This window comes from Salmo trutta, chromosome 15 (genome assembly GCF_901001165.1).
Source record: "Salmo trutta chromosome 15, fSalTru1.1, whole genome shotgun sequence".
Lineage (NCBI taxonomy): Eukaryota > Metazoa > Chordata > Actinopteri > Salmoniformes > Salmonidae > Salmo > Salmo trutta.
The window spans coordinates 604,875-625,317 of NC_042971.1; the positions used below are offsets into that span (position 1 = coordinate 604,875).

A 20,443-nucleotide genomic window follows, 5' to 3' on the forward strand; every position below is an offset into this window, starting at 1 on the left:
TGTTAATCAAATGAAAAATGAAGGTGGTATAGTTTTAAGTTTGGATTTTAACAAAGCTTTTGATAGAGTGGAGCACAGCTTTTTATTACAAACTATGGAGAGGTTTGGGTTTGGGCCAAAGTTTGTATCTTGGATCAACCTGTTGTATAGTGGGGCTAAAAGTTGTGTGAAATGTAACGGAGTGTTAACAGATACTTTCCCTGTGGAGAGGTCAGTAAGGCAGGGCTGTCCTTTGTCAGCTCTGCTGTACAGTGTTTCTACAGAACCGTTAGCTACATTGATAAATAGTAATAAAGAAGTAAGGGGTGTTGGAATCCCAGGTGGTGGTGTCAGTGTTGTACATCAGTACGCTGATGACACTACTTGTACTGTGAAGGATATAGAAAGTATTGGAAGCATTATGGAAATCATAGATATATATGGCAAGGCATCGGGTGCTAAAGTTAATATAGAGAAGACTGAAATAATGTTTGTTGGGGATATCAATGTAAAAGGGTGTGAGATTCCATTCAAGAGCGCAAAGGATTTTATTAAAGTGCTGGGAGTAAACATTGGTGTAAAGGAGAAAGAGGCAAAAGATATAACTTGGACTGGGATCCTTAATGAAGTCAAGCTAACGTTGAATTTCTGGAAAAATAGAAAACTTAAGTTACAAGGGAAAGTAATTGTTGCAAATGCTTTGGTATTATCCAAATTTGTGTATGTTTTGGGAGTCCTGGACATGCCGGAGTGGGTCCTAAATGAATTGAATAATGTGGTGTCAAATTTTATATGGGATGGTAAAGGAGTGAGAATAGCTCAGAAAACATTGATTGCTGACTATGTGGATGGAGGTTTAAAACTTGTAGATTTAGATGTCAAAAGAAAAGCTATTAGGATAAAAACAGTAAAGAAATATTTGTATGACAGTGAAGATTATGGCTGGAAACACTTCTTTAAAGTCTACTTAGAGGAGAGTGGTGGTTGTGAGGATAATGGTTTATTGATGGGGCTTAAAAGGGCAATGTTTGAAAAGGTACCAGATTTTTATAAAGAGGTGCTAAATGCATGGGCAGAGTTGTTGCCTAATGTATATTATGAATGTGGACATATTGACCTGATTATGAATCAACCTATATTTCTGAATGAGAAAATCAAGAACAAAGAAAAAGTTTTGTATAATAAAGTATTTATGAGTGCAGGTCTACGGCAAATAAAAGATTATACATATGAGGTAATTCCAGGGTTTTTACCTGGGGAAGCTATTTTTGACATAATCAATGAATGGGATGAAGAGGTGGGAAGGGGAACAGTGAATAATATGTATAACAAGATAAAGAATAGTATACCAAGAGAATGGGTTGATTTAATAAATAGTGAAGTTGAAAGAGAAGATTTATTTGTATTTCCTAATTTGTTCATTGGCAGCAGTAAGAAGAAAGTACATTTATCTAGTATACCAGTGAAAAGATTGTATAGAATAATGGTAGGAAAAGTGTGTAGAAGGCCGGCTGCTGAGAAATTTTGGAAAGTAGTTTTTCCGGAATTAGATGAAAAAAAGATATGGGAAAATTTAAATGTAAAATATAATAGTAAGGAGTGTGAAAATAATGATTTCAAATTAAGACATAATAGAATATTTACAAAGGTGGTGTTAAAGCAAATTAATGGTGAGATAGAAAGGGAATGCGATGTATGTGGACGTTTCCCGGAAACTCTAATGCATTTGTTTATAGAATGTGAGGATTTAAAATATTTTTTTTGTAAAGTTAAGGAAATGTTATGTAGAAACTGGGGGGGAGATTTCGTGAAAAAGTATGCGTGGGAGGAACTTTTGTTATTTGGAGTGTCTGGTAAATGTGAGGGTGTTAATGTGTGTTTGTTGAATATGGTTTTGAGTTTTGTGAGGTATGCTATTTTTTGTAGGAGGAATTATGTTTCTTTTGACAGAAAGAGGGTTCAGGTGTGGAGTATCTTTATAGCACTGTTCAGTAAACACATAGATATGTTGTTTAATTATGGGATGGAACATTTTGATGAATCTTTTTTTGAAGGGAGTGGGTTAATTTCACGAGAGGAGAGTGGAGGTATCACTTATAATTTTTGAAAGCACTGTTTTGATATTTACTTTGTTTTTCATTGGGTCCCTTGAATTTGATAGGGGGTGAATTGTTCACCAGCTTCTGTTAGTCTAGTGTCTTCTGTATTGTTCTCTGTGGATTGTACTGTAAACAGTAGATTGTACTGTAAATATTGTAAAAAAACATTTTTGATAATAAAAAAAAAAAAATAAAAAATCACGTTCGCTTTACACGCGAAAGGTCCTCGGTTCGAAACCGGGTGGAAACAGCGCTATTTGACACGTGCGGTAGGTACTGTACTTTTAACAGAGAAAAGTTATTTTCATAAATTCTGTGTTTTTGAAATTCGAATACGTACCATGAATATCTGTAAAATTCGGTTTACTCCTTGTAGCTAAATGTAGCAGCAGTTTCTGTAGTGTAGTTGTTATCACGTTTGCTTCACATCCGAAAAGTCCTTGGTTCGAAACCGGGCGGAAACAACGCTCATTGACACATTCAAGAAGTATCATAGTGGTAACAGAGAAATTCGTTAATGCCTTATTTTGGAAATTTGAATACGTGCCATGAATATCGGTAAAATTCGGTTTACTCCTTGCAGCTAATTGTAGAAGCAGTTTCTGTAGTGTAGTGGTAATCACGTTTGCTTAACACGCAAAAGGTCCTCGGATCGAAACCGGGCGGAACCTGTCCTCTTTAACACGTGCAGTAGGTACTTTACTTTTAACAGAGAATAGTTATTTTCATAAATACCTAATTTTGGAAATTTGAACACGTGCCATGAATATCAGTAAAATTCGGTTTACTCCTTGCAAGACAATTGTAGCAGCAGTTTTTGTAGTGTAGTGGTTATCACGTTTGCTTCACACGCGAAAGGTCCCTGTTTCGAAACCGGGCGGAAACAACGCTCATTAACACATTCAAGAAGTACTATAGCGGTTCCAGAGAATTTCATTAATGCCTTATTTTGGAAATTCGAATACGTGCCATGAATATCTGTAAAATTCGGTTTACTCCTTGTAGCAAAATGTAGCAGCAGTTTCTGTAGTGTAGTGGTAATCACATTTGCTTAACACGTGAAAGGTCCTCGGTTCGAAACCGGGTGGAAACAGCGCTCTTTGTCACGTGCAGTAGGCACTGTACTTTTAACAGAGAATAGTTATTTTCATAAATTCTGTATTGTGGAAATTCGAATACGTGCCATGAATATCTGTAAAATTCGGTTTACTCCTTGTAGCAAACTGTAGCAGCAGATTCTGTAGTGTAGTGGTTATCATGTTCGCTTAACACGCGAAAGGTCCTCGGTTTGAAACCGGTCGGAATCAACCCTCAATGACACATTCAAGAAGTATAATAGTGGTAACAGAGAAATTCGTTCATGCCTTATTTTGGAAATTCGAATACGTGCCATGAATATCGGTAAAATTCGGTTTACTCCTTGCAGCTAATTGCAGAAGCAGTTTCTGTAGTGTAGTGGTTATCACGTTCGCTTAACATGCGAAAGGTCCTCGGATCGAAACCGGGCGGAAACAGTGCTCTTTAGCACGTGCAGTAGGTACTTTACTTTTAACAGAGAATAGTTATTTTCATAAATACCTAATTTTGGAAATTTGAACACGTGCCATGTATATCAGTAAAATTCGGTTTACTCCTTGCAAGATAATTGTAGCAGCAGTTTCTGTAGTGTAGTGGTTATCTCGTTTGCTTCACACGCGAAAGGTCCCTGGTTCGAAACCGGGCGGAAACAATGCTCATTGACAAATTCAAGAAGTACTATAGCGGTAACAGAGAATTTCATTGATGCCTTATTTTGGAAATTCGAATACGTGCCATAAATATCTGTAAAATTCGGTTTACTCCTTGTAGCAAACTGTAGCAGCAGTTTCTGTAGTGTAGTGGTTATCACGTTTGCTTAACACGCGAAATGGCCTCGGTTCGAATCCGGGTGGAAACAGTGCTCTTTGACACGTGCAGTAGGCACTATACTTTTAACAGAGAACAGTTATTTTCATAAATTCTGTATTTTGGATATTCGAATACGTGCCATGAATATCTGTAAAATTCGGTTTACTCCTTGTAGATAAATGTAGCAGCAGTTTCTGTAGTGTAGTGGTTATCATGTTTGCTTCACAAGCGAAAAGTGTTTGGTTCGAAACCGGTCGGAAACAAAGCTCAATGACACATTCAAGAAGTATCATAGTGGTAACAGAGAAATTCGTTCATGCCTTATTTTGGAAATTCGAATACGTGCCATGAATATCGGTAAAATTCGGTTTACTCCTTGCAGCTAATTGCAGAAGCAGTTTCTGTAGTGTAGTGGTTATCACGTTCGCTTAACACGCGAAAGGTCCTCGGATCGAAACCGGGCGGAAACAGTGCTCTTTAACACGTGCAGTAGGTACTTTACTTTTAACAGAGAATAGTTATTTTCATAAATACCTAATTTTGGAAATTTGATCACGTGCCATGTATATCAGTAAAATTCGGTTTACTCCTTGCAAGATAATTGTAGCAGCAGTTTCTGTAGTGTAGTGGTTATCACATTTGCTTCACACGCGAAAGGTCCCTGGTTTGAAACCGGGTGGAAACAACGCTCATTGACACATTCAAGAAGTACTATAGCGGTAACAGAGAATTTCATTGATGCCTTATTTTGGAAATTCGAATACGTGCCATGAATATCTGTAAAATTCGGTTTACTCCTTGCAGAAAAATCAAGCAGCAGTTTCTGTAGTGTAGTGTTTATCACGTTCGCTTTACACGCGAAAGGTCCTCGGTTCGAAACCGGGTGGAAACAGTGCTATTTGACACGTGCAGTAGGTACTGTACTTTTAACAGAGAAAAGGTATTTTCATAAAATCTGTATTTTGGAAATTTGATCACGTGCCATGTATATCAGTAAAATTCGGTTTACTCCTTGCAAGATAATTGTAGCAGCAGTTTCTGTTATGTAGTGGTTATCACGTTTGATTCACACGCGAAAGGTCCCTGGTTCGAATCCGGGTGGAAACAATGCTCATTGACACATGTATCATAGTGGTAACAGAGAAATTCGTTCATGCCTTATTTTGGAATTTAGAATACGTGCCATGAATTTCAGTAAAATTCGGTTTCCTCCTCGTAGCTAAATGTAGCAGCAGTTTCTGTAGTGTAGTGGTTATCACGTTCGCTTAACACGCGAAAAGTCCTTGGTTCGAAACCGGGTGTAGACAATGCTCTTTGACACGTGCAGTAGGCACTAAACTTTTAACAGAGAATAGTTATTTTCATAAATTCTGTATTTTTGGAAATTCGAATACGTGCCATGAATATCTGTAAAATTCGGTTTACTCCTTGTAGATAAATGTAGCAGCAGTTTCTGTAGTGTAGTGGTTATCACGTTTGCTTCACATGCGAAAAGTCTTTGGTTCGAAACCGGTCGGAAACAACGCTCAATGACACATTCAAGAAGTATCATAGTGGTAACAGAAAAATTCGTTAATGCCTTATTTTGGAAATTCGAATACGTGCCATGAATATCGGTAAAATTCGGTTTACTCCTTGCAGCTAATTGTAGAAGCAGTTTCTGTAGTGTAGGTGTTATCACGTTCGCTTAACACTTGAAAGGTCCTCGGATCGAAACCGGGCGGAAACAGTGCTCTTTAACACGTGCAGTAGGTACTTTACTTTTAACAGAGAATAGTTATTTTCATAAATACCTAATTTTGGAAATTTGAACACCTGCCATGTATATCAGTAAAATTTGGTTTACTCCTTGCAGAAAAATCAAGCAGCAGTTTCTGTAGTGTAGTGGTTATCACGTTTGCTTCACACGCGAAAGGTCCCTGGTTCGAAACCGGGCGGAAACAATGCTCATTGATACATTCAATTAGTACCACAGAGAATTTCATGAATCACTTATTTTGGAAATTCGAATACGTTCCATGAATATCTTTAAAATTCGGTTTACTCCTTGCAGATAATTGTAGCAGCAGTTTCTGTGGTGTAGTGTTTATCACGTTTGCTTCACACACGAAAGGTCCCTGGTTCGAAACCAGCGGAAACAATGCTAATTGACACATTCAAGAAGTATCATATTGATAACAGAGAAATTCATTAATGACTTATTTTGGAAATTCGAATACGTGCCATGAATATCGGTAAAATTCGGTTTACTCCTTGCAGCTAATTGTAGCAGCAGTTTCTGTAGTGTAGTGGTTATCACATTCGCTTAACATGCGAAAAGTCCTCGGTTCGAAACCGGGTGGAAACAGTGCTCTTTGACATGTGCAGTAGGCACTATACTTTCAACAGAGAATAGTTATTTTCATAAATTCTGTATTTTGGAAATTCCAATACGTGCCATGAATATCTGTAAAATTCGGTTTACTCCTTGTAGATAAATGTAGCAGCAGTTTCTGTAGTGTAGTGGTTATCACGTTTGAATCACATGCGAAAAGTCTTTGGTCCGAAACCGGTCGGAAACCACGCTCAATGACACATTCAAGAAGTATCATAGTGGTAACAGAGTAATTCGTTAATGCCTTATTTTGGAAATTCGAAAACGTGCCTTGAATATCTGTAAAATCCAGTTTACTCCTTGCAGAAAAATCAAGCAGCAGTTTCGGTAGTGTTGTGGTTATCACATTAGCTTTACACGCGAAAGGTCCTCGGTTCGAAACTGGGTGGAAACAGTGCTATTTGACACATGCAGTCGGTACTGTACTTTTAACAGAGAAAAGTTATTTTCATAAATTCTGTATTTTGGAAATTCAAATACGTGCCATGAATATCTGTAAAATTCGGTTTACTCCTTGTAGCAAAATGTAGCAGCAGTTTCTGTAGTGTGGTGGTAATCACGTTTGCTTAACACAAGAAAGGTCCTCGGTTCGAAACCGGGTGGAAACAGTGCTCTTTGACACGTCCAATAAGGTACTGTACTCTTAACAGAGAAAAGTTATTTTCATAAATTCTGTATTTTCGAAATTCGAACACATGCCATGAATATCGGTAAAATTCGGTTTACTACTTGCAGCTAATTGTAGCAGCAGTTTCTGTAGTGTAGTGGTTATCAAGTTAGCTAAACACACGAAAGGTGCTTGGTTCGAAACCGGGCAGAAACAGTGCTCTTTGACACGTGCAGTAGGCACTGTACTTTTAACTTAGAATAGTTATTTTCATAAATACCTTATTTTGGAAATTCGAACGCGTGCCATGAATATCTGTAAAATTCGGTTTACTCCTTGTAGCAAAATGTAGAAGCAGTTTCTGTAGTGTAGTGGTTATCACGTGTGCTTCACACGCGAAAGGTCCCTGGTTCGAAACCAGTCGGAAACAACGCTAATTGACAAATTCATGAAATACCGTAGAGGTAACAGAGAATTTCATTAGTGCCTTATTTTTGAAATTCGAATACCTGCCATGAATATCATTAAAATTCGGATTACTCCTTGCAGCTAATTGTACCAGCAGTTTCTGTACTGTAGTGGTTATCACATTCGCTTTACACGCGAAAGGTCCTCGGATTGAAACCGGGCAGAAACAGTGCTCTTTGACACATGCAGTAGGTACTGTACTTTAAACAGAGAATAATTATTTTCATAAATGCCTTATTTTGGAAATTTGAATACGTGCCATGAATATCTGTAAAATTCGGTTTACTCCTTGCAGGTAATTGTAGCAGCAGTTTCTGTAGTGTAGTGGTTATCATGTGTGCTTCACACGTGAAAAGTCCCTGGTTCGAAACCCGGCGGAAACAACGCTAATAGACACATTCAAGAAGTATCATTGTGATAACAGAGAAATTCATAAATGACTTATTTTGGAAATTCGAATACGTGCCATGAATATCGGTAAAATTCGGTTTACTCCTTGTAGCTAATTGTAGCAGCAGTTTCTGTAGTCTAGTGGTTATCACGTCGAACCGAGGACGCGAAAGGTCCTCTGTTCGAAACCGGGTGGAAACAGTGCTCTTTGACACGTGCAGTAGGTACTGTACTTTTAACAGAGAATAGTTATTTTCATAAATTCTGTATTTTGGAAATTCGAATACGTGCCATGAATATCTGTAAAATTCGGTTTACCCCTTGCAGGTAATTGTAGCAGCAGTTTCTGTAGTGTAGTGGTTATCATGTGTGCTTCACACGTGAAAAGTCCCTGGTTCGAAACCCGACGGAAACAACGCTAATAGACACATTCAAGAAGTATCATAGTGATAATAGAGAAATTCATAAATGACTTATTTTGGAAATTCGAATACGTGCCATGAATATCGGTAAAATTCGGTTTACTCCTTGTAGCTAATTGTAGCAGCAGTTTCTGTAGTCTAGTGGTTATCACGTCGAACCGAGGATGCGAAAGGTCCTCGGTTCGAAACCGGGTGGAAACAGTGCTCTTTGACAAGTGCAGTAGGTACTGTACTTTTAACAGAGAATAGTTATTTTCATAAATTCTGTATTTTGGAAATTCGAATACGTGCCATGTATATCAGTAAAATTCGGTTTACTCCTTGTAGCTAAATGTAGCAGCAGTTTCTGTAGTGTAGTGGTTATCACGTTCGCTTCACACGCCCCTTTTTGGAGTTTCAGAAGTGGAAGAGAAGCAGGTGTCTGAGTGCTTGAGAGAGAATATCGTTGTTTTTGGAGGTCTATTTGCTTTATAAGTTTGAAAGTTTGTGAGTGACTGTAGTGAAGTTTCTGTGAAACTTTTTTGCTATTGTCCCCCATCAGCGTGAGCTGTTTGTGGGATATTGCTTAAAATAACCGGACAGACAACATGTCTTCGACATCAAGAATACAAACGACGACGAGAAAGGACAACAGTGAAATCAGAATGTTAAACGAAGAACTGAAAAAAAGAACATATGAGAAGGAACTGACGGTGAACGTGGAAATAAGTGGAGAAGGGAAAATAACAACGATGGAATTGCTGAGAGGAATAAAGGAAGTTTGCGGAGCAATACTGGGATGTCGAATGAAAGACGGAAATAAGTATGAAATAACAATGTCTCATGTAAATGGAAAAGAAAGACTAATAGACGGGCTAAAGATAAAGAACTGTCAAATAATGGCTAAAGAATTAGGGAACGATGAGCTGGTGGTGTCCTTTTTGAACTTGCCCGCATACATTACGGATGAGGAGATAGAAGAGAAACTAAAAGGCTGGAATGTGAAGGCGACCACGCCAATCAAGAGGAGGATGTGGCCAGGAACGGACATTGTAGATGGGACGAGATTTTGCAAGGTAAAGTTTACAGACAATGTGCAATCCTTGCCATATTCTACTAAATTTAACACTGTCGAGGGATTTGAATATTTTCGTGTAATCCACGACAATCAAGTGAAGGTATGTAGATTATGTATTCAGCCGGGGCACATACTAAAGGAATGTCCGGAATTCACATGCCACAAATGTAGTGAACAAGGGCATTATGCCAGAGAATGTCGGAACATAGGAAATGTGTGCAAAATGTGTGACAGACCCAAAGTTAGATGTAGCTGTAATAAGGGAGAAGATCACTTACTTTTGCAAACAATGGACCTCACGTCTGAGGAAGGGGAGGGGAGTGTGCCGATGGAGAGAGAGGATGAGAGTGACATGGAGAGTGTGACTCCAGAGACAATGGCAGATAAGCTTGAAGAGCCTGTAATGTCTTATGGCAAAGCACGAGACGGGGTTTTAGTCTCTGCTGCTGACAAGGTGGAACAGCAGCACATGATGGGTGAAATACATACACAGGTGGAGATGGTGCAAGGTGCTTCTCAGGTGCCTGAGCCAGCTTTAAGCCTGTGTGAGAATTACACCAAAGAGTGGGTTGGGTCCACTGAAGTCACGGGCACTGTTAAAGCGCACTTTTCAAAAGGCTTCACAGCCGCTCCCCCCAAAAATCCAAATAAAGAGACGGATGATGAAATAGATGGTGAGGATCTTCAGTTGTTTGTAAAAAATAAGAGGTCATTGTCGAAAACCAGGGAGATGATGGGATTTGGAAAAAAGAAAAAGTAGGATTTGAAAGGACTTGTTTGACTCTGATTATACTTCTGCAAACATTAATAATGATTACAGTCGCATCCCTAAACGGTAACAGTTTGAGAAACATGAGAAAATTTGAGCAGGTATTAGTGTCTGTTAAGGCAGACATGTTGTGTTTTCAAGAGACCAATTGGACAGAATCCAAAATGCAGGAGATTAAGAGTAAATGGTCTGATTTAATTTTTTGTAGTCATGGAGGAGATAAAACATGTGGTGTGGCTATTTTGATAAAAAATGATGTGGTGCAGAATGTAAAACAAATATATGCTGACAATGATGGTAGACTTATTGTGATTGAATTTGAAGTTCAAAATGTAGTTTTTCGTTTAATTAATGTTTATGCTTCAAATATTGAATCTGAAAGGAGAGAAATGTTTCACAAATTAAAAACACTGTGCTCAGAAAACTGTATACTGATAGGAGATTTTAATGTGAGGTGTAGTAGAATGGATGCCTCTAGTTGTGCTAAATTCAGATATGACTCTTCTAGAAATGCATTATGGAAACTTATGAATGAGGAGAATCTAGTAGATATATGGAGGGCTGAAAATCCAAACAGAAGAGTATTCTCTAGAAGGCAGGTGGTTCTAAAGGAATTAAAACAAAGCAGAATTGATTTATGTCTAGCAAAACAAGAATTGGTGCAGAATGTTAAGAAGGTGTCATATACCTTTACAGCATATAGTGATCATGCAGTAATGTCATTTGAAATGGGTTTTGGTGTGGAGAGGAGAGGGGGAGGTGTATGGTGTTTAAATGCCAGTCTGTTAAAGGAAGAAGAATATAGAAATGAAATTGTTGAATGTATTAATGATGAAATGTCTAATGTACTGTTAAAAGAGAATGTGTGTTTATGGTGGGAGGAAGTGAAAGCAAAAGTAAAAAATAGGAGTATTAGGTACGCAAAAAATCATAACCGGTTAGATAAGCAGAAAGAAATAATGCTTAGGAATAGGATGTTGCATGAACTTGAAAAGGCTGATACGGATCCAGACTATGATGTTGTGAATTATTTGAAAATCCATGCAGAGCTGGGTAGTTATGAAAAAAAGAAATGTTTGGGTGCTATTGTTAGGAGCAGGGCACAGTACGCTTTGGAGGGAGAGAAATGTACATCCTTTTTTTTGGGTCTGGAAAAAAGAAAACAAACTAAGAGTTACATTGTAGAGTTGGAAGATGAAAGAGGTGTAAAGGTAAACGATTTTGTTGGGATCTTAGAGACAGTTGAAAACTTTTACAGAAATCTTTACAAAAAGAATGATGTAGAGAAAGTGTGTGTTGTAAAAGTGTTGGATACAATTAGTGCCAAAGTATCGCAGGCAGAGAGAATGATGTGTGATGAAGAGATTTCGATTATGGAAATCAAGGAAGCAATTGTTAGCACGCAAGGTAATAAAAGTCCGGGTTTGGACGGTTTAACAAATGAGTTCTATAAAGTCTTTGTAGATATTTTGGCACCCATTTTAGTGAGGGTGTTTCATTATATGGAAGAGAATAAGGAAATCCCTGAGTCTATGTCAACTGGAATGTTAACGATCTTATTCAAAAATAGGGGCAGTAGATTAAAGTTAGAAAATTATAGGCCTATTAGCCTTCTAAATTCGGACTATAAGATACTGACTAAAGTGTTAGCGAATAGGATGAAAAAGGTGATTGGGAGTATTATTGAATCAACACAAGCCTACGGCATACCTGGAAGAGATATTGCAGATGTAATTTGTACAATTAGGGATGTTGTTAATCAAATGAAAAATGAAGGTGGTATAGTTTTAAGTTTGGATTTTAACAAAGCTTTTGATAGAGTGGAGCACAGCTTTTTATTACAAACTATGGAGAGGTTTGGGTTTGGGCCAAAGTTTGTATCTTGGATCAACCTGTTGTATAGTGGGGCTAAAAGTTGTGTGAAATGTAACGGAGTGTTAACAGATACTTTCCCTGTGGAGAGGTCAGTAAGGCAGGGCTGTCCTTTGTCAGCTCTGCTGTACAGTGTTTCTACAGAACCGTTAGCTACATTGATAAATAGTAATAAAGAAGTAAGGGGTGTTGGAATCCCAGGTGGTGGTGTCAGTGTTGTACATCAGTACGCTGATGACACTACTTGTACTGTGAAGGATATAGAAAGTATTGGAAGCATTATGGAAATCATAGATATATATGGCAAGGCATCGGGTGCTAAAGTTAATATAGAGAAGACTGAAATAATGTTTGTTGGGGATATCAATGTAAAAGGGTGTGAGATTCCATTCAAGAGCGCAAAGGATTTTATTAAAGTGCTGGGAGTAAACATTGGTGTAAAGGAGAAAGAGGCAAAAGATATAACTTGGACTGGGATCCTTAATAAAGTCAAGCTAACGTTGAATTTCTGGAAAAATAGAAAACTTAAGTTACAAGGGAAAGTAATTGTTGCAAATGCTTTGGTATTATCCAAATTTGTGTATGTTTTGGGAGTCCTGGACATGCCGGAGTGGGTCCTAAATGAATTGAATAATGTGGTGTCAAATTTTATATGGGATGGTAAAGGAGTGAGAATAGCTCAGAAAACATTGATTGCTGACTATGTGGATGGAGGTTTAAAACTTGTAGATTTAGATGTCAAAAGAAAAGCTATTAGGATAAAAACAGTAAAGAAATATTTGTATGACAGTGAAGATTATGGCTGGAAACACTTCTTTAAAGTCTACTTAGAGGAGAGTGGTGGTTGTGAGGATAATGGTTTATTGATGGGGCTTAAAAGGGCAATGTTTGAAAAGGTACCAGATTTTTATAAAGAGGTGCTAAATGCATGGGCAGAGTTGTTGCCAAATGTATATTATGAATGTGGACATATTGACCTGATTATGAATCAACCTATATTTCTGAATGAGAAAATCAAGAACAAAGAAAAAGTTTTGTATAATAAAGTATTTATGAGTGCAGGTCTACGGCAAATAAAAGATTATACATATGAGGTAATTCCAGGGTTTTTACCTGGGGAAGCTATTTTTGACATAATCAATGAATGGGATGAAGAGGTGGGAAGGGGAACAGTGAATAATATGTATAACAAGATAAAGAATAGTATACCAAGAGAATGGGTTGATTTAATAAATAGTGAAGTTGAAAGAGAAGATTTATTTGTATTTCCTAATTTGTTCATTGGTAGCAGTAAGAAGAAAGTACATTTATCTAGTATACCAGTGAAAAGATTGTATAGAATAATGGTAGGAAAAGTGTGTAGAAGGCCGGCTGCTGAGAAATTTTGGAAAGTAGTTTTTCCGGAATTAGATGAAAAAAAGATATGGGAAAATTTAAATGTAAAATATAATAGTAAGGAGTGTGAAAATAATGATTTCAAATTAAGACATAATAGAATATTTACAAAGGTGGTGTTAAAGCAAATTAATGGTGAGATAGAAAGAGAATGCGATGTATGTGGACGTTTCCCGGAAACTCTAATGCATTTGTTTATAGAATGTGAGGATTTAAAATATTTTTTTTGTAAAGTTAAGGAAATGTTATGTAGAAACTGGGGGGGAGATTTCGTGAAAAAGTATGCGTGGGAGGAACTTTTGTTATTTGGAGTGTCTGGTAAATGTGAGGGTGTAAATGTGTGTTTGTTGAATATGGTTTTGAGTTTTGTGAGGTATGCTATTTTTTGTAGGAGGAATTATGTTTCTTTTGACAGAAAGAGGGTTCAGGTATGGAGTATCTTTATAGCACTGTTCAGTAAACACATAGATATGTTGTTTAATTATGGGATGGAACATTTTGATGAATCTTTTGTTGAAGGGAGTGGGTTAATTTCACGAGAGGAGAGTGGAGGTATCACTTATAATTTTTGAAAGCACTGTTTTGATATTTACTTTGTTTTTCATTGGGTCCCTTGAATTTGATAGGGGGTGAATTGTTCACCAGCTTCTGTTAGTCTAGTGTCTTCTGTATTGTTCTCTGTTGATTGTAATGTAAACAGTAGATTGTACTGTAAATATTGTAAACAAACATTTTTGATAATAAAAAAAAAAAAAAAAAAAAAAAAAAAAAATCACGTTGGCGTCACACGCGAAAGGTCCCTGGTTCGAAACCGGGTGGAAACAACGCTCATTGACACATTCAAGAAGTACTATAGCGGTAACAGAGAATTTCATTACTGCCTTATTTTGGAAATTCGAATACGTGCCATGAATATCTGTAAAATTTGTTTTACTCCTTGTAGCAAACTGTAGCAGCAGTTTCTGTAGTGTAGTGGTTATCATGTTAGCTTTACACGCGAAAGGTCCTCGGTTCGAAACCCGGGTGGAAACAGTGCTATTTGACACGTGCAGTAGGTACTGCACTTTTAACAGAGAAAAGTTATTTTCATAAATTCTGTATTTTGGAAATTCGAATACGTGCCATGAATATCTGTAAAATTCGGTTTACTCCTTGCAGATAATTGTAGCAGCAGTTTCTGTAGTGTAGTGGTGATCACGTTTGATTCACACGCGAAAGGTCCCTGGTTTGAAACCGGGCGGAAACAATGCTCATTGACATATTCAAGAAGTACTATAGCGGTAAAAGAGAATTTCATTAATTCCTTATTTTGGAAATTCGAATACGTGCCATGAATATCTGTAAAATTCGGTTTACTCCTTGTAGCAAACTGTTGCAGCAGTTTCTGTAGTGTAGTGGTCATGATGTTTGCTTAACATGCGAAAGGTCCTCGGTTCGAAACCGGTCGGAAACAACGCTCAATGACACATTCAAGAAGTATCATAGTGGTAACAGAGAAATTCGTTAATGCCTTATTTTGGAAATTAGAATACGTGTCATGAATATCGGTAAAATTCGGTTTACTCCTTGCAGCTAATTGTACCAGCAGTTTCTGTACTGTAGTGGCTATCACATTCGCTTTACACGCGAAAGGTCCTTGGTTTGAAACTGGGCAGAAACAGTGCTCTTTGACACATGCAGTAGGTACTGTACTTTAAACAGAGAATAATTATTTTCATAAATGCCTTATTTTGGAAATTCGAATACGTGCCATGAATATCTGTAAAATTCGGTTTACTTCTTGCAGAAAAATCAAGCAGCAGTTACTGTAGTCTAGTGGTTATCACGTTCGCTTTACACGCGAAATGTTCTCGGTTCGAAAATCGGGTGGAAACAGTGCCCTTTAACACGTGCAGTAGGTACTATACTTTTAACAGAGAATAATTATTTTCATAAATACCTAATTTTGGAAATTTGAACACATGCCATGAATATCTGTAAAATTCGGTTTACTGCTTGTAGAAAAATCAAGCAGCTGTTTCAATAGTGTAGTGGTTATCACGTTTGCTTGACACGCGAAAGGTCCCTGGTTCGAAACCGGGTGGAAACAACGCTCATTGACAAATTCAAGAAGTACTATAGCGGTTACAGAGAATTTCATTGATGCCTTATTTTGGAAATTCAAATACGTGCCATGAATATCTGTAAAATTCGGTTTACTCCTTGTAGCAAACTGTAGCAGCAGTTTCTGTAGTGTAGTGGTTATCACGTTTGCTTAACACGCGAAAGGTCCTCGGTTCGAAACCGGGTGGAAACATTGCTCTTTGACACGTGCAGTAGGTACTGTACTTTTAACAGAGAAAAGTTATTTTCATAAATTCTGTATTTTGGAAATTCCAATACGTGCCATGAATATCTGTAAAATTCGGTTTCCTCCTCGTAGCTAAATGTAGCAGCAGTTTCTGTAGTGTAGTGGTTATCACGTTCGCTTAACACGCGAAAAGTCCTCGGTTCGAAACCGGGCGGAAACAGTGCTCTTTGACACGTGCAGTAGGCACTATACTTTTAACAGAGAATAGTTATTTTCATAAATTCTGTATTTTGGAAATTCGAATACGTGCCATGAATATCTGTAAAATTCGGTTTACTCCTTGCAGCTAATTGTAGCAGTAGTTTCTTTGGTGTAGTGTTTATCACGTTCGCTTCACACACGAAAGGTCCCTGGTTCGAAACCAGCAGAAACAATGCTCATTGACACATTCAAGAAGTATCATAGTGGTAACAGAGAAATTCATTAATGCCTTATTTTGGAAATTCGAATACGTGCCATGAATATCTGTAAAATTTGGTTTACTCCTTGCAGAAAAATCAAGCAGCAGTTTCTGTACTGTAGTGGTTATCACGTTCGCTTAACATGCGAAAGTTCCTCGGTTCGAAACCGGCGGAAACAGTGCTCTTTGACACGTGCAGTAGGTACTGTTCTTTTAATAGAGAATAGTTATTTTCATAAATGCCTAATTTTGGAAATTCGAATACGTGCCATGAATATCTGTAAAATTCGGTTTACTCCTTGCAGCTAATTCTAGCAGCAGTTTCTGTAGTGTAGTTGTTATCACGTTAGCTTCACACACGAAAGGTCCCTGGTTCGAAACCGGGTGGAAACAACTCTCATTGACACATTCAATTAGTACCACAGAGAATTTCATGAATCCCTTATTTTGGAAATTCGAATACGTTCCGTGAATATCTTTAAAATTCGATTTACTCCTTGCAGCTAATTGTAGCAGTAGTTTCTGTGATGTAGTGGTTATCACGTTGGCGTCACACGCGAAAGGTCCCTGGTTCGAAACCGGGTGGAAACAACGCTCATTGACACATTCAAGAAGTACTATAGCGGTAACAGAGAATTTCATTACTGACTTATTTTGGAAATTCGAATACGTGCCATGAATATCTGTAAAATTCGGTTTACTCCTTGCAGCTAATTCTAGCAGCAGTTTCTGTAGTGTAGTGGTTATCACGTTCGCTTTACACGCGAAAGGTCATCGGTTCGAAACCGGGTGGAAACAGTGCTCTTTGACACGTGCAGTAGGTACTGCACTTTTAACAGAGAAAAGTTATTTTCATAAATTCTGTATTTAGGAAATTCGAATACGTGCCATGAATATCTGTAAAATTCGGTTTACTCCTTGTAGCAAACTGTAGCAGCAGTTTCTGTAGTGTAGTGGTTATCATGTTTGCTTAACACGCGAAAGGTCCTCGGTTCGAAACCGGTCGGAAACAACGCTCAATGACACATTCAAGAAGTATCATAGTGTTAACAGAGAAATTCGTTAATGCCTTATTTTGGAAATTCGAATACGTGCCATGAATATCTGTAAAATTCAGTTTACTCCTTGCAGCTAATTGTAGAAGCAGTTTCTGTAGTGTAGTGGTTTTCACATTTGCTTAACACGCGAAAGGTCCTCGGATCGAAACCGGGAGGAAACAGTGCTTTTTAACACGTGCAGTAGGTACTTTACTTTTAACAGAGAATAGTTATTTTCATAAATACCTAATTTTGGACATTTGAACACGTGCCATGTATATCAGTAAAATTCGGTTTACTCCTTGAAAGATAATTGTAGCAGCAGTTTCTGTACTGTAGTGGTTATCACGTTCGCTTAACACGCAAAAGGTCCTCGGATCAAAACCGGTTAGAAACAGTGCTCTTTGACACGTGCAGTAGGTACTGTACTTTTAACAGAGAATAGTTATTTTCATAAATTCTGTATTTTGGAAATTCGAATACGTGCCATGAATATCTGTAAAATTCGGTTTACTCCTTGTAGCAAACTGTAGCAGCAGTTTCTGTAGTGTAGTGGTTATCATGTTTGCTTAACACGCGAAAGGTCCTCGGTTCGAAACCGGTCGGAAACAACGCTCAATGACACATTCAAGAAGTATCATAGTGTTAACAGAGAAATTCGTTAATGCCTTATTTTGGAAATTCGAATACGTGCCATGAATATCTGTAAAATTCAGTTTACTCCTTGCAGCTAATTGTAGCAGTAGTTTCTGTGATGTAGTGGTTATCACGTTGGCGTCACACGCGAAAGGTCCCTGGTTCGAAACCGGGTGGAAACAACGCTCATTGACACATTCAAGAAGTACTATAGCGGTAACAGAGAATTTCATTACTGACTTATTTTGGAAATTCGAATACGTGCCATGAATATCTGTAAAATTCGGTTTACTCCTTGCAGCTAATTCTAGCAGCAGTTTCTGTAGTGTAGTGGTTATCACGTTCGCTTTACACGCGAAAGGTCATCGGTTCGAAACCGGGTGGAAACAGTGCTCTTTGACACGTGCAGTAGGTACTGCACTTTTAACAGAGAAAAGTTATTTTCATAAATTCTGTATTTAGGAAATTCGAATACGTGCCATGAATATCTGTAAAATTCGGTTTACTCCTTGTAGCAAACTGTAGCAGCAGTTTCTGTAGTGTAGTGGTTATCATGTTTGCTTAACACGCGAAAGGTCCTCGGTTCGAAACCGGTCGGAAACAACGCTCAATGACACATTCAAGAAGTATCATAGTGTTAACAGAGAAATTCGTTAATGCCTTATTTTGGAAATTCGAATACGTGCCATGAATATCTGTAAAATTCAGTTTACTCCTTGCAGCTAATTGTAGAAGCAGTTTCTGTAGTGTAGTGGTTTTCACATTTGCTTAACACGCGAAAGGTCCTCGGATCGAAACCGGGAGGAAACAGTGCTTTTTAACACGTGCAGTAGGTACTTTACTTTTAACAGAGAATATTTATTTTCATAAATACCTAATTTTGGACATTTGAACACGTGCCATGTATATCAGTAAAATTCGGTTTACTCCTTGAAAGATAATTGTAGCAGCAGTTTCTGTACTGTAGTGGTTATCACGTTCGCTTAACACGCAAAAGGTCCTCGGATCAAAACCGGGTAGAAACAGTGCTCTTTGACACGTGCAGTAGGTACTGTACTTTTAACAGAGAATAGTTATTTTCATAAATTCTGTATTTTGGAAATTCGAATACGTGCCATGAATATCTGTAAAATTCGGTTTACTCCTTGTAGCAAACTGTAGCAGCAGTTTCTGTAGTGTAGTGGTTATCATGTTTGCTTAACACGCGAAAGGTCCTCGGTTCGAAACCGGTCGGAAACAACGCTCAATGACACATTCAAGAAGTATCATAGTGTTAACAGAGAAATTCGTTAATGCCTTATTTTGGAAATTCGAATACGTGCCATGAATATCTGTAAAATTCAGTTTACTCCTTGCAGCTAATTGTAGAAGCAGTTTCTGTAGTGTAGTGGTTTTCACGTTTGCTTAACACGCGAAAGGTCCTCGGATCGAAACCGGGAGGAAACAGTGCTTTTTAAAACGTGCAGTAGGTACTTTACTTTTAACAGAGAATAGTTATTTTCATAAATACCTAATTTTGGAAATTTGAACACGTGCCATGTATATCAGTAAAATTCGGTTTACTCCTTGAAAGATAATTGTAGCAGCAGTTTCTGTACTGTAGTAGTTATCACGTTCGCTTAACACGCAAAAGGTCCTCGGATCAAAACCGGGTAGAAACAGTGCTCTTTGACACGTGCAGTAGGTACTGTACTTTTAACAGAGAATAGTTATTTTCATAAATTTTGTATTTTGGAAATTCGTATACGTGCCATGAATATCAGTAAAATTCGGTTTACTCCTTGTAGCTAAATGTAGCAGCAGTTTCTGTACTGTAGTGGTTATCACGTTCGCTTAACACGCAAAAGGTCCTCGGATCAAAACCGGGTAGAAACAGTGCTCTTTGACATGTGCAGTAGGTACTGTACTTTTAACAGAGAATAGTTATTTTCATAAATTCTGTATTTTGGAAATTCGAATACGTGCCATGAATATCTGTAAAATTCGGTTTACTCCTTGTAGCAAACTGTAGCAGCAGTTTCTGTAGTGTAGTGGTTATCATGTTTGCTTAACACGCGAAAGGTCCTCGGTTCGAAACCGGTCGGAAACAACGCTCAATGACACATTCAAGAAGTATCATAGTGTTAACAGAGAAATTCGTTAATGCCTTATTTTGGAAATTCGAATACGTGCCATGAATATCTGTAAAATTCAGTTTACTCCTTGCAGCTAATTGTAGAAGCAGTTTCTGTAGTGTAGTGGTTTTCACGTTTGCTTAACACGCGAAAGGTCCTCGGATCGAAACCGGGAGGAAACAGTGCTTTTTAACACGTGCAGTAGGTAATGTACTTTAAACAGAGAATCGTTATTTTCATAAATGCCTTATTTTGGAAATTCGAATACGTGCCATGAATATCTGTAAAATTCGGTTTACTTCTTGCAGAAAAATCAAGAAGCAGTTTCTGTAGTCTAGTGGTTATCACGTTCGCTTTACATGCGAAATGTCCTCGGTTTGAAAAACGGGTGGAAACAGTGCTCTTTAACACGTGCAGTAGGTACTATACTTTAAACAGAGAATAGTTAATTTCGTAAATTCTGTATTTTGGAAATTCGAATACGTGCCATGAATATCTGTAAAATTCGGTTTACTCCTTGTAGCTAAATGTAGCAGCAGTTTCTGTAGTGTAGTTGTTTTCACGTTTGCTTCACATCCGAAAAGTCC

At 37.8% G+C, this 20,443-nt stretch overlaps 8 non-coding genes across 8 annotated transcripts; all 8 read left to right on the forward strand.

Moving 5' to 3' along the window:
* Positions 1-3,519: 3,519 nt before the first annotated feature.
* trnav-aac (transfer RNA valine (anticodon AAC)) lies at positions 3,520-3,592 on the forward strand. The gene has a single exon. It is a non-coding gene; the product is annotated as a tRNA-Val (tRNA).
* A 770-nt stretch (positions 3,593-4,362) lies between these two features.
* Positions 4,363-4,435, forward strand: trnav-aac (transfer RNA valine (anticodon AAC)). The gene has a single exon. It is a non-coding gene; the product is annotated as a tRNA-Val (tRNA).
* A 349-nt stretch (positions 4,436-4,784) lies between these two features.
* On the forward strand, positions 4,785-4,857 carry trnav-uac (transfer RNA valine (anticodon UAC)). The gene has a single exon. It is a non-coding gene; the product is annotated as a tRNA-Val (tRNA).
* A 978-nt stretch (positions 4,858-5,835) lies between these two features.
* trnav-cac (transfer RNA valine (anticodon CAC)) lies at positions 5,836-5,908 on the forward strand. The gene has a single exon. It is a non-coding gene; the product is annotated as a tRNA-Val (tRNA).
* Positions 5,909-15,335: 9,427 nt separating this feature from the next.
* trnav-gac (transfer RNA valine (anticodon GAC)) lies at positions 15,336-15,408 on the forward strand. The gene has a single exon. It is a non-coding gene; the product is annotated as a tRNA-Val (tRNA).
* Positions 15,409-15,756: 348 nt separating this feature from the next.
* On the forward strand, positions 15,757-15,829 carry trnav-aac (transfer RNA valine (anticodon AAC)). Its single transcript has one exon. It is a non-coding gene; the product is annotated as a tRNA-Val (tRNA).
* A 965-nt stretch (positions 15,830-16,794) lies between these two features.
* trnav-uac (transfer RNA valine (anticodon UAC)) lies at positions 16,795-16,867 on the forward strand. The gene has a single exon. It is a non-coding gene; the product is annotated as a tRNA-Val (tRNA).
* Positions 16,868-18,058: 1,191 nt separating this feature from the next.
* On the forward strand, positions 18,059-18,131 carry trnav-uac (transfer RNA valine (anticodon UAC)). The gene has a single exon. It is a non-coding gene; the product is annotated as a tRNA-Val (tRNA).
* The last annotated feature ends 2,312 nt before the right edge of the window (positions 18,132-20,443 follow it).